The following is a 13,674-nucleotide window of genomic DNA, read 5'->3' as shown; positions in this document are numbered from 1 at the left end:
TTATGACTCTATGTTTGAGTCGATCGGTTTGGGAATCTATCACTTAGTTTACTTGCCTCTGTGTTGATTCTGTGCAGTATCCGAGGCTTCCAGTGAACACGGAGGTGGAGGTATTCATGCATTATCATGGTTAGCAACGCAAACTAATAGGTGTCAGAAATCTGCAGAATAATTCTGGATTTATAACGAGGGACGTTAGAATTGATGTCACTGTCTGGGCATATATCTATATGGTTATATATCCTTATTCGTGTTGGTCTTTCCACGTGACCGTGTGTGTATCTGTTCTCCGCATGTCTGCTGGGCTTCCTCGGGTGCTGTGGTTTCCTCCAACAGTCCAAAGATGTGCGGATTCGGTGGATTGGCCAGGCTAAATTGACCCTTAGTGTCAGGGAGATTATGTGTGCGGTTACGGGAATAGGGCCTCGGTGGAATTGTGGTCGGTACAGACTCTCTGGGCCGAATGGCCTCCTTCTGTTCTTTAGGGGTTCTATGATTCTATGATCTCTATAAGTGTCAGTCTTTTCAGGTTGCCGTGTGTGTCCCTGTTTCCAATATGCGGTTGTGCTGTCCACGGGAGAGCGCTCTCTGATCACTTATGAAAGTTCACAACCCCTTTCTAAAGGAAGCGCCTGTTTGAAGATGTAAAGATGAGCGGAGAGATGGAGTCACCTTGGACCTCATAACATCCCCCTGACTGTTTCAACATCTCCAATTGCAGATCTGATTCAGGCAGTGATCAGTCGCTCTGTTTCTGGTGTTCAAACTCGAATCATGGGGGTGAAACTTTGTCTCACTCTGGTTATTGCCCTGATTACAGGTCTGTCATTTTGAACTTCTGCGTGAACTCTGCCAGTCACCACATTCATTCCCCATTTCCATCTCGAGGGGATTATTCCATTGTTGTTACTCCTTCTAACCCGCTGCGTGTCTGTTCCCTATTTTCAGACATGAGTAACGGTGACTCAGTGTCCCAGTCAGAACCAGGAGTTGAAGCAGCAGAGGGTGAAGATTCAGCAACACCCTGCAGTTACTCGGGGCCGAGTTCAACTATACAACATTACCTGTTCTGGTATCGCCAGTATACACACCGAGCTCCTCATTGACTGCTCAGAGCCGCTAATTTACCGATACGACTCCAGGTTTTGAACACTTCAGCGGGAATCTCAACCTGAAACAAAGCACTTTTCACTTGCCCATGAAAGATTTGAAGGTGACAGACAGCGCCGAGTATTACTGTGCACTGAGAGCCACAGTGAATGAGGCTCCCGCGGGCCTCAGACAAAATCTGGCACAGGTCGATAATCAATGATTCATTGTCAGGACAACACATGGGGTTAAACTTCAGAGAAAATTTACTCATCGTGAACGTGACAATACAGCCCCGTCTGAGTGTTTTCCCTCACTGAGGTTACTGATTGTCACTGTTGGGAAATTTGACATGTTTTTACTCATATTACGATCACATCAAGTCCAATCGCTCCCCGATCCTTTCACACAAACCCGCAGATCTCCCAGGTGAACCATGTCATCAATCTGTACTTTAAATGTTCCAGATCTTTTAACTGTCTGACAGACAACACCTTTCAAAAGTGATCAAATATCAAAGGCAGACTCAGAGTTGTCACATGTTGAAGTCGCTGGGTTCAAATTATTGACTGTAACATGTGTACTTCATAAACAAAAGCCCCCAGTTGCAAACAGTCGAGGTAACAATATTGGACGGATATTTTTCTGGTGCTTAAAGTCCACAAATGCTGATGCGGTGAGTTATTTAAACAATTTCGGCTGTCACTCGAGGTGTCAGAACTGCTTTGTAGAAAGTTAAACAATTTTTATTTTGCTGGTTACTAGCGTGCAGGCTCGTTGGTCTAGGGGTATGATTCTCGCTTAGGGTACCTCGCCCCATTAACATGCGAGAGGTCCCGGGTTCAAATCCCGGACGAGCCCCTCATTTGTTTCGTTTTGACCAAAATATTGTGTTCAAAAGGAGATATTTTGATTTGTTAAAGGTGGAAACGGCGCGATGGCTTTCTGCTGACTGGCTCCGAAAAAGAGTCAGAAAGGCACAGAATTTTACAGCACGGATAGAGCCCACTGGGACACCCACATGGCAGGCGCGGACACCCATCATGTCTGCGCCTGCCACGTGAGAGCTGGACGGGAAGCGTTAGTTCTGATTCTCGCTCCACAGATACTTCCAGAAATACTGGCATAACCCAGTATCTTCTGTTTTTATTTCAGATTGTGAAAATCCGCAGTGTGCTGCATTATAGTAGACTTTGGGCTGACAAGTGGCAAGTAACATTCGCGCCACACAAATGCCAGACAATGTCCATCACCAATAAGAGAAAATCTAACCACCGCCTCTTGACAGTCAATAGTTTTTCCATCACTGAATCCCCCACGGTTAACATCCTTACGGTTACCATTGACCAGATACTCAATTGGACTCGGCACATAAACACAATGGCTCCAAGTGCAGGTCAGAGGCCAGGAATACTGCGGCGAATAACTCACCTCCTGACTCCCCAGAGCCTGTCCACCATCTACAAGGCACAAGTCAGGAGCGTGATGGAATATTCCCACCTCGCCTGGATGGGTGCTGCTCCAACAACACTCAAGAAGAGTGACATTTTCCAGGACAAAGCTGCCCGCTTGATTGGCACCACATCCTCAAGCATTCAATCCCACCACAACCGACGCTCAGTAGCAACGATGTGTATCTAAAAGATACAGAGCAGCAATTTACCAACGATCCTCAGACAGCACCTTCGAAACCCACGACCACTTCCATCCAGAAGGACAAGGGTAGTAGACACATGGGAACACCACCATCTGTAAGTTCTCCTCCAAGTCACTCACCATGCTGACTTGGAATTGTATTGCCATTCCTTAGCATGGCCTTATTCTGTGGTGTACTCGTTTTCTGATTTAGTGCGTACCTCACCCTGAGGCCGTGAACCGCAAAGTATTTTCTCATTTCTCATTTCTGTCATCTCTCCCTCAATGTCAACAAAACGGAGATTGTCATTGACTTCAGAAAGCGTAGAGGAGAACATGCCCCTGCCTCCATCAAAGGGGACGAAGTCGAAAGTGTCGAGAGCTTCATGTTTTTAGGTCTCCAGATCACCAACAACCTGTCCTGGCCTCCCATGCCGACACTATAGTGAAGAAAGCCCATCAACGCCTCTACTTTCTCAGAAGACTTAGGAAATTTGGCATGTCAGCTACGACTGTCACCAAGGTTTACAGGTGACTCGAGCACACGCTCCCTGGTTTAGGAAGCCGGTGCCTTACGCATTAGGTCACTGGAACTATTGGTGAGCTACTGCTGCAGCTTTAAAAAGCTGTATATCTCCATTCACATAGACAGTGACTAACCCCAGAATCGGAACCAGGTCCCTGGCACTGTGAGCCAGCAGAACTAACCACTGTGCCGCCCTCTCCCACGAAGATTTTATCAGATTTTATGAGCTGCAGATTTTGTTTTTTTCTTTGCATTGCAGACTTTGGGATTGGTTCACATGGGGTTTCGTTTGAGAACCTGAGCATAAACTGTGAGGAGTCTATCAGCACAACACACTCGCTCGAAAATACAGATATGATCAGCAGGGTTGGCTATGTAACTTGACATTCATTTTATCTCCATTCACCTCTTCAGTTGGCCGCATGATTATGGGTTCAGAGAGCTGCCTGGATGTTTCTTTTTGTTCATGTGGGTGTCGCTGGCTAGATCAGCATGCACTGCCCATCAGTATTTAGCCTTGAGAAAGTAGTGGTGAGCTGCCTTCTTGAAACGTTGCATCCATTTGTACAGGTACACTTACAGTGCTGTTAGGGAGGGAATTCCACGAATTTGTCCCAATGACAGTGAAGGAATTTCCAAATCAGAATGCTGAGGGACTTGAGGGTGGTGTTGGCTGTGTGGCGTTGGAGGGGGGCGGGGGAGCTGCCAGATGCTGTCTAAAGTGCCTTTGGTGGATTCCTGCATCATGCAGACAAGTGGTGAATATTCTATCGCATTCCTGACTTGTGCCACGTCGATCATAGAACATAGAACATAGAACAGTACAGCACAGAACAGGCCCTTCGGCCCACGATGTTGTGCCGAGCTTTAACTGAAACCAAGATCAAGCTATCCCACTCCCTATCATCCTGGTGTGCTCCATGAGCCTATCCAATAACCGTGTAAATGTTCCTAAAGTGTCTTACTCCACTATCACTGCAGGCAGTCCATTCCACACCCCAACCACTCTCTGCGTAAAGAACCTACCTCTGATATCCTTCCTATATCTCCCACCATGATGCCTATAGTTATGCCGATCGTGGACTGTTTTTTAGGAGTCAGGAGGTGAGTTACTCCCGCAGGATTCCCATCCTCTGCCCTGCTCTTTTAGCCACTGAATAAACTGATAACATGTGTGATGAGTCAAAATAGGTGTGTCTTCTTTCCTGCTCAGTTTGTCGTGAATTTTCAGCACTTTTGTCTTTTCCTGAATGTATTTTGAGGCTCAAGTAAGAGCCAATGTCATATGATTGTAAGATACTATATTCAGGTAATATTCAATAGTGGATTCACTGGCGGGAGGTGTGCGGTTTCGAGTCATGTTGTTGACGCTGGATTGATAACGCAGAGAAGCAGGCTGAAGCTTTGGGAACCAGGGTTCGAAATCCAGCACAGCAGGTTAACTCAATTCAAGGCAAAGTACAATTACTGTAAGTGAGTAGAGAAAAATTTAATGATGCAACATTTCCTCACTAAAACGAATATGTTTTGACCATGGCTCTGCCGATTTCGAAGCCTCGAACCGATATGTAAAACATTGCTGCATGGTGTTTGGCTGTGGGCCAGTGGCGCAATGGATAACGCGTCTAACTACGGATTAGAAGATTCCAGGTTTGACTCCTGGCTGCCTCGCTGTGATAGTTTAACAGTAGTTCGAAAACTCCATATTCGTGTGGATGAAAAATGTGTTTTCACAAATTTTGGACCAATTCAGAGAAATGTTGAACAAATGCAGTCAGCTTCTCTGAAGAAATTTATCTTAGCTAATTATTTTTCAAAAAAATGTTGACTATTTTAAGAAAAAAATTTACCGATAAACTTCAATTAAGTTTTTTTTAAAAATAGCTTCTTTAAATGACGAATTCTCGTTAAAGTATTTGGGAAAAATATGTTAGCAAGTTTAAGCTATCTTTTAAAAAGTTGGAAATTTCTCGAAAAATACGTGGAAACATTACATTTTTCAAAATGGTGAAAACATTTTCTAAAAGATTGATGAACTCTGCGGAAGAATTTCTTTTAAACATGTTTAATTTTAAGAAGCAAAATACACAGAAATGTTTTTTAAAAGTTGAAAATCAGATGGAGGAATTTCTTTGGAGTAAGCTTAGTTTTGAAAACTTCAAATTAGCCAGAAGTTTCTGGTTTGTGATGCTGGGATTGTTGTCCATTGGAGCGAAGGAGATTGAGGAGCGATTTAATCGAGGTGGACTAGATCAGGTAAGTTTAGAGGGGGAGGGGCAAATTTTAAGATATTGGGCAAGGCGCGGGCGAAGAAGATTTGGAAGCAACATTTTTTCCACAGCGAGTGCTCAGGACCTGGAACTCATTGCCTCCGAGAGTGTTGGATGCGGTCAATTTAGGTAATAGAAATTCTGAGGTGGACATGGACCTCCTGAGAAGTAAGATGCGTCTCAAGGAACATTGTAAGTCAGGTAGATGGATCTCCTCGGTAACATTGAACCTGAAGATCAACCTGTAGCAGGACACCCCTCCCCGGCCCCGCCCCCACCCACTGTTGAGATATTTGATAAGAACTCCGCTGATATCAAATACGCGGGCATCAAAATCAAAAAGGGAATTCTGGAACATTGGTTCTTAGTTGTATATATTTTCAATTTCAAAGAATGTGAAAAAGGATATGCAAAATTTTCAATTTCATATAATGTGAAAAAGGATATGCAAAATATTCAGACTGTTGAATGGGAACTCTCGACATTGTTACAAGGACAACATTAACTATTTCCCCTCATTGCCACCATCTCAGAAGCTGTCTTGGCGAAAGGTCCAACATTGCGGTGAATCCTTGTTTCGGTCCCGCTGTGGGGAAAACAACTTCATTGCTTCGCTGGCCCTGCTCTGACGTAATAAACTGGAGGACAAAGGGTCTGTGAGCTGATTGGATGAATTGGAGAATCAGGGACATGATTGGACGTTACCAGTTGACTCTTTTGGGAATTAACCAATCGCTGGAGAGACCGGATATACATGTAAATATCTTCACCCAAACAATTACAGATTAAACCCATTCTGTTTAATTCCGCAATGGGCGGCACGGTAGCACAGTGGTTCGCACTGCTGCTTCACAGCTATCGGGACCCGGGTTCGATTCCTGGCTTGGGTCACTGTCTGTGTGGAGTTTGCACATTCTCCTCGTGTCTGCGTGGGTTTCCTCCGGGTGCTCCGGTTTTCCCCCACAGTCCAAAGATGTGCGGGTTAGGTTGATTGGCCATGCTAAAAAATTGCCCTTAGTGTCCTTGTTTCAGCTCTTTTGCCTGGTAAGTCTGCAAGGGACATAAATTTCTTCGTGCAAGCGATGTCGACAGTAATTTAATTCCGCTTTCATGCTGATGATAATGTGATCCGTGTCCTGATGTTATGAGTTACAATAGAATGATAATAATATCTTATCTTTCAATATTTCTAAATTTCTGCCGGTGCCACGACTGGAGACTCAATATCAAAGGAGCCGGTTACAGCGATGAATTTTGAATGGGACTCAAAGAACAAAGAACAAAGAAAATTACAGCACAGCAACAGGCCCTTCGGCCTCCAAGCCTGCACCGATCACGCTACCCGACTGAACTAAAACCCCCTACCCTTCCGGGGACCGTATCCCTCTATTCCTATCCTATTCATGTATTTGTCCGGACTCCCCTTAAAACTCACTATCGTATCTCCTTCCATTCCCTCCCCCGGCAGGCACCCACCACCCTCTGTGTAAAACACTTGCCTCGTACATCTCCTTTAAACCTTGCCCCTCGCACGTTAAACCTATGCCCCCGAGTAATTGACTCTTCCACCCTGGGAAAAAACTTCTGACTATCCACTCTGTCCATGCCCCTCATCAGCTTGTAGACTTCTATCAGGTCGCCCCTCAGTCGATCCAGTGAGAACAAACCAAGTTTCTCCAACCTTTCCTCGTAGCTAATGTCCTCCCTGCCAGGCAACATCCTGGTAAGTCTTTTCTGTACCGTCTCCAAAGCCTCAACATCCTTCTGGTAGTGTGGCGACCAAAATTGAAAACTATATTCCAAGTGCGGCCTAACTAAGGTTCTATAAAGCTGCAATATGACTCACCAATTTTTAAACTCAATGGCCCGGTGACCAATAGGTTAACTGCTCAGCAGCTGTTGCATATTACATTCAATTGTATCGCCAGGACCGGGAGAAGGCTCCCAGCAAAAAGAACGGAGAAAGCCCCCATCTTCTTGATCTGTATCTCTTATTATGGAGATATTTCCGGTGCAGAGTGTGTGGGCATTCGATTTTCTGCATATATCGAGAGGTCGAAAAGCAAGGGGAATTTCAGCATGTGTCAGCTGTGATTGTCGGACAGCGCGGTGTATTACTGTGGACTGAGAAACGCAGTGACAGAAACCAGAGGGAGCCTGGTATGAAAAGAAAACACTGCCAGAGTGACAGGGTGACCTCTCCATGAAAATGTTAAGGAATGTTTCGAGCCGGTTTGGAACCAAGAACTTTTCACGTATGAAGAAAACGTGATAACCACTACTCTACAGAACCAGGTGACACGACGTTACAACAAATCGGCCTGTCGGCAATGTTAAACTGTGCTGTGTTGCTGCAGGTTCCAATGGTTTGACTGAGAGCCCGTGTCACTAAATTCGGGAAGATAACCGTTACTCTCGATCTGATTGCTCAACTTATCTTAAACTTCAACAATTAAAAGCGCTCGTCTCGCAAATATCTAAGGGAACAATGATTTCTGCCCATTCATTAATGCATCATTCTCATCTTCCTTCGAAGAATCTCAACCAATTGTACTCAGTAATAAAAGCAAATTACTGCGGCGGCTAGATTTGGAAACCAAAAAGGAAAATTCTGGCAAATCTCACAATGTCTGACAGCAGCTGGAAGGAGTCAAAATGGCTGAGGTTTCGAGTCCCGATGGCACTTCGGCAAAGCTCATTGTACAATTGTACTCAGTATTTGTTTCAATATTTAGTATCAATGCATTATTGAACACACATGTCTTCATTCTGAATTGAATATCTCAGGAATTGAACATCACTGATTTGCAAACATAACTGAGCAACAGAAGGGATCGAGTCACCTGGTAATACAGATCGCAATTTTAAGATTGGACATAGTCAGCTTTTTAAAAGTCAACCACATCTAAATGGGAGGGAGTTAAGAATTATCTGATAGTGACTCTTGAGCAGTTTTTTATTATGGGCGTGAAGTATTCAGGCGCATACATTTCGGCCCTTTACAGTGAAGTCCAGTCGATCCGCACTGAGGCTCGATTCCCTCATCTGTCTGAGTGGTTTTTCCTGTTTCTTAGTGGCGAAAAACGATTTTTAAAAAGAATCTTCTGTGAAATGTGCGCATTTCCTCTAGTTCACTTACAGTATCACTTGTATCTATCTTTTAGAGCACACACTGCTGTCAGATATTTCAGATGGTGATTAACCATATTAGTCTGGACCTTTAAACCCATTACATTCTGTTGTAGACTGAACGAGATGCGAATAAGTGCTCGGTGTCAAAATCGAACTTTCCTGTCAGTGCGTCAAAAAATAGCGTTTCTTATTTCACAGAAAGCATTTGAGGGTCCTGTCAGAGCAATAACATGCCTTTCACATCGAGGCTCGGATCATGATGAGCAACAAACTGAAATAAAACAATTTTCCGTAACCCGACATGGGAAAGTTTAATGAATGTTTCTGCCCGATTTCGAACCGGGAACTTTTCGCGTGTTAGGCGAACATGAAAACCACAACACTACAGAAACAGCTGGAAACATGCTGAAACAAATCTGCCTGTCTGCAATTTTCAACTACGCTGTGTTGCTGCAGGTTTCGATGGTGAGACTGAGAGCCCATGGCACTCAATTCAGGAAGATAACCGTTACTTTCAATCTGATCGTACGACTTATCCCGTACATCAAAATTTAAAAGCGTTCGTCTCGCAAATATCTAAGGGAGCAATAATTTCTGCCCATTCGTTAATGCATCATTTTCATCTTTCTTCGAATAATCTCAATCAATTGTACTCACTAATAAAAGCAAATTACTGCGGATGAGAAAAGAGAAAATGCTGCAAAATCTCACAATGTCTGACAGCACCTGTAAGGAGTGAAAAGGGCGGACGTTTCGAATCCAGGTGACACTTTATCAAAGCTCATTGGACAATTGTACTCAGTATTTGTTTCACTATTTAGTATCAATGCATTATTTAACACATATGACTTCATTATGAATTTAATATCTCTGAAATTGAACATCACTGAATTGCAAACATAACTGACCAACAGAACGAAGCGAATCACCGGGTAATACAGATCGCACATTTGAGATTGACTCTCGTCAGCTTTTCAACAAAGTCAACTACATTTAAATGGAGGGGAATTAAGAATTATCTGTTCGTGACACTTGAGTCTTTTTAATTATGGGCGTGAAACATTCAGGCGCATAAATTCCGGCCCTTTACAGGAAAGTCCAGTAGATCCGCATTGAGTCTCCATTCCCTCATCTGTCTGAGTGGCTTTTCCTGTTTCTTAGTGACGAAAAACTATTTTTAAAAAGATTCTTCTGTGAAATGTGCGTCATTTCCTCTAGTTCACTTACAGTATCACTTGTATCTGTCTTTTTGAGCACACACTACTGTCAGATATTTCAGATGGTGATTAACCATATTAGTCTGCACCTCTTAACCCATTAAATTCTGTTGTCGGCTGAACGAGATGCGAATATGTGCTCGGTGTAAAAATCGAACTGTCCTGTCAGTGCGTCAAAAACAAATGGATTCTTATTTCACACAAAGCATTTGAGAGTGATGCCAGATCAATGATAACATGCCTTTAACATCGGGGTTCGAAAAACGTTGACCAACCAACTGAAGTCAAGCAATTTTCCCTTACCCGATATGAATCCATCATTAAAGAAGAAATAGCAGGCCATCTGGATAAGAATGGTTCGATAAAGCAGACGCAGCATGGATTCATGAGGGGAAAGTCGTGCTTGACGAGCTTGTTGGATTTTTACGAAGATGTGACTAGTGCGGTTGACGGAGGGGAACCGGTGGATTTCCAAAAGGCGTTTGATAAGGTGCCTCACAAAAGCTTGCTGAAGAAGATTGGGTCACACGGAGTTGGGGGTAGGGTGTTAGCGTGGATCGGGGATTGGCTATCTGACAGGATGCAGGGAGTCGGTATAAATGGGTGCTTTTCTGGTTGGCGGATGGTAACTAGTGGCGTGCCGCAGGGATCGGTACCATTTATATAGACGATCTGGAGGAGGGGACTGAGTGTAGGGTAACAAAGTTTGCAGACGACACAATGATAAGTGGAAAAGTGAATCGTGTGGAGGGCGTAGAAGGTCTGCAGAGAGATTTGGACAGGCTGAGTGAGTGGGCGAGGATCTGGCAGATGGAGTATAATGTTGACAAATGCAAGGTTATTCACTTTGGAGGAAATAATAGCAAATTGGATTATTATCTAAATGGAAAAAAATTACAACATGCTACTGTGCAAAGGGACCTGGGGGTCCTTGTGCATGAGACACAAAAACCCAGTCTGCAGGTGCAACAGGTGATCAAGATGGTAAAGGGGATGTTGGCCTATATCGCAAGGGGGATAGAATATAAAAGCAGAGATGTCTTGCTGCATCTGTGCAGGGCATTGTGGGGTCGCAGCTGTGTGCAGTATTGGTCCCCTTATTTGTGGAAGGATATATTGGCCTTGGAGGGAGTGCAGGGAAGGTTCAGCAGGTTGCTACCAGATGAGGGGTGTTGATTATGAGGAGAGATTGAGCAGATTGGGTTTGCACTCGTTGGAATTTAGAAGGCTGAGCGGGGATCTTATAGAGGCCTATAAGATAATGAAGGGGCTGGATAGGGTACAGGTGGAGAGGTTCTTTCCACTTAGAAAGAAGCGAGAACTGGAGGGCACAGCCTCAAAATAAAGGGGGGTCAGTTTAGGACAGAGTTGAGGAGGAACTTCTTCTCTCGGAGGGTGGTGAATCTCTGGAATTCTCTGCCCACTGAAGTGGTGGAGGCTACCTCGTTGAATATGTTTAAATCACGGATAGATGGATTCCTGATCGGTAAGGGAATTAGGGGTTGTAGGGATCAGGCGGTTAAGTGGAACGGATCCACTTCAGATCAGCCATGATCTTATTGAATGGCGGGGCAGGTTCGAGGGGCTAGATGGCCTACTCCTGCTCCTGTTTCTTATGTTCTTATGAGAAAGCTTAATGAACGTTTCTGCCTGGTTTCGATCCGGGGATTTTTGGCGTGTTAGGCGAACGTGATAACCACTGCACGAACGCAAAAGCTTAAAGGGCACTGGACCAAATCTGCCTGTCTGCAGTGTTCAACTACGCTGTTTTGCTGCAGGTTCCGATGGTTCGACTGAGAGCCCGTATCACTTAATTGAGGAAGATAACCGTTATTTTCAATCTGATTGCACGACGTATCCCGAACATCAAAAGTTAAAAGCGTTCGTCTCGCAAATATCTAAGGGAGCAATGATTTCTGCCCATTCATTAATGCATCATTTTCATCTTTCTTCGAATAATCTCAATCAATTGTACTCAGTAATAAAAGCAAATTACTGCGGATAAAAAAAGAGAAAATGCTGCAAAATCTCACAATGTCTGACAGCACCTGTAAGGGGTGAAAAGGGCGGACGTTTCGAGTCCAGATGACACTTTATCCAAGCTCATTGTACAATTGTACTCAGTATTTGTTACACTATTTAGTATCAATGAATTATTTAACACATATGTCTTCATCATTAATTGAATATCTCTGAAATTGAACATCACTGAATTGCAAACATAACTGTCCAACAGAACGAAGCGAATCACCGGGTAATACAGATCGCAATTTTGAGATTGACTATCGTCAGCTTTTAAACAAAGTAAACTCCAAATAAATGGAGAAAAATCGAGAATTATCTGTTCATGACATTTGAGCCTTTTCTTTTAGGGGCGTGAAACATTCAGGCGCATAAATTCCGGCCCATTTAGCAACGTCCAGTCGATCCGCACTGACACTCGATTCCCTCATCTGTCTGAGTGACTTTTCCCGTTTCTCAGTGACGAAAAACGATTTTTAAAAAAAGATTCTTCCGTGAAATGTGCGCCATTTCCTCTCGTTCACTTACAGTATCACTTGTATCTTTCTTTTTGAGCACACACTACTGTCAGATATTTCAGATGGTGATTAACCATATTAGTCTGCACGGATAAACCCATTAAATTATGTTGTAGACTGAACGAGATGCGAATAAGTGCTCGGTGTCAAAATCGAACTTTCCTGTCAGTGCGTCAAAAAAAAGAGTTTCATAATTCACAAAACGCATTTGAGGGTGATGTCAGAGCAATGATAACATGCCTTTCACATCGAGGCTCGGAAAACGATAAGCAACAAACTGAAATCAAGCAATTTTACCTTACCCGACGTAGCAAAGCTTAATGAATGTTTCCGCCCGGTTTCGAACCGAGAACTTTTCGCGTGTGAGGCGAGCGTGATAACCACTACACTGCAGAAACAGCTTGAGGCACCGGGAGCAAACCTGTCTGTCTGCAATGTCCAAAGACGCTGTGTTGCTGCAGGTTCGGATGGTTGGACTGAGAACCCAGGGCACTTAATTTTGTTCCACTGGAGCAAGCTGAGAGGGAGTGATTGGAGGCAGCAGTGCTGGTGAGAGATTAATTGAATTGTTTGTTTATTTAATGAGTCAGCTAGTGTGTGTTTTTTTTTGGCCTTTACTTTTGCAGTAGTATTTTAAGTTTAAAGTGAAAACTGGAAGTGGGCTGCTAAGGAGTCTGGGAAGGGTTTTTTAAGCGCGTGAAGTATAAAAGGTAGGCTGCAGTATAGAGTGGGCAGCGTCGGGAGCGGGCAGCGTAGTGAGTGGGAAGCAGAGTGTGAGCTATAAGGCTTTGGCTCACAGGGCTTAGGCAGAAAGGGCGAGCAGGGGTGAGTTTAATTCATTTTTGCTGTTTCTACCTGGTACTGGCAAGGTATCTAGAGGGGATGGGTGTGCAGACAGTGCTATATTCCTCTTGCACTATGTTTGAGGTGAGGGACGACGACGGTGTCCCTGCTGATTACATCTGTGGGAAGTGCACCCATCTGCAGCTCCTCCAAAACCGTGCTAGGGAACTGGAGCTGGAGTTGGATGAACTTAGGATCATCAGGGACGCAGAGGTGGCCATAGACAGAAGCTTTAGGAATACAGTCACTCCGCGGAATGAAAACAGATGGGTGACTGTGAGGGGGGCTGGGAGGAAGCAGTCCGTGCAGGGATCCCCGGTGGTCGTTCCCCTTAGCAACAAGTATTCCACTTTGGATACAGTTGAGGGGGATGACATACCAGTGGTGAGCTGCAGTGAGAGGATCTCCAGCACTGTGTCCGT

The 13,674-nt window shown here is 44.3% G+C and overlaps 1 non-coding gene across 1 annotated transcript; it reads left to right on the top strand.

Moving 5' to 3' along the window:
- The first annotated feature begins 1,860 nt into the window (after nt 1-1,860).
- On the top strand, nt 1,861-1,950 carry trnap-agg (transfer RNA proline (anticodon AGG)). The gene is given in 2 exon segments: nt 1,861-1,896; nt 1,915-1,950. It is a non-coding gene; the product is annotated as a tRNA-Pro (tRNA).
- The last annotated feature ends 11,724 nt before the right edge of the window (nt 1,951-13,674 follow it).

Source organism: Mustelus asterias, chromosome 30, assembly GCF_964213995.1.
Source record: "Mustelus asterias chromosome 30, sMusAst1.hap1.1, whole genome shotgun sequence".
Classification (NCBI taxonomy): Eukaryota; Metazoa; Chordata; class Chondrichthyes; order Carcharhiniformes; family Triakidae; genus Mustelus; species Mustelus asterias.
Note: the sequence above shows the minus strand (reverse complement) of the source record. Positions and strands in the feature narration are given on the sequence as shown.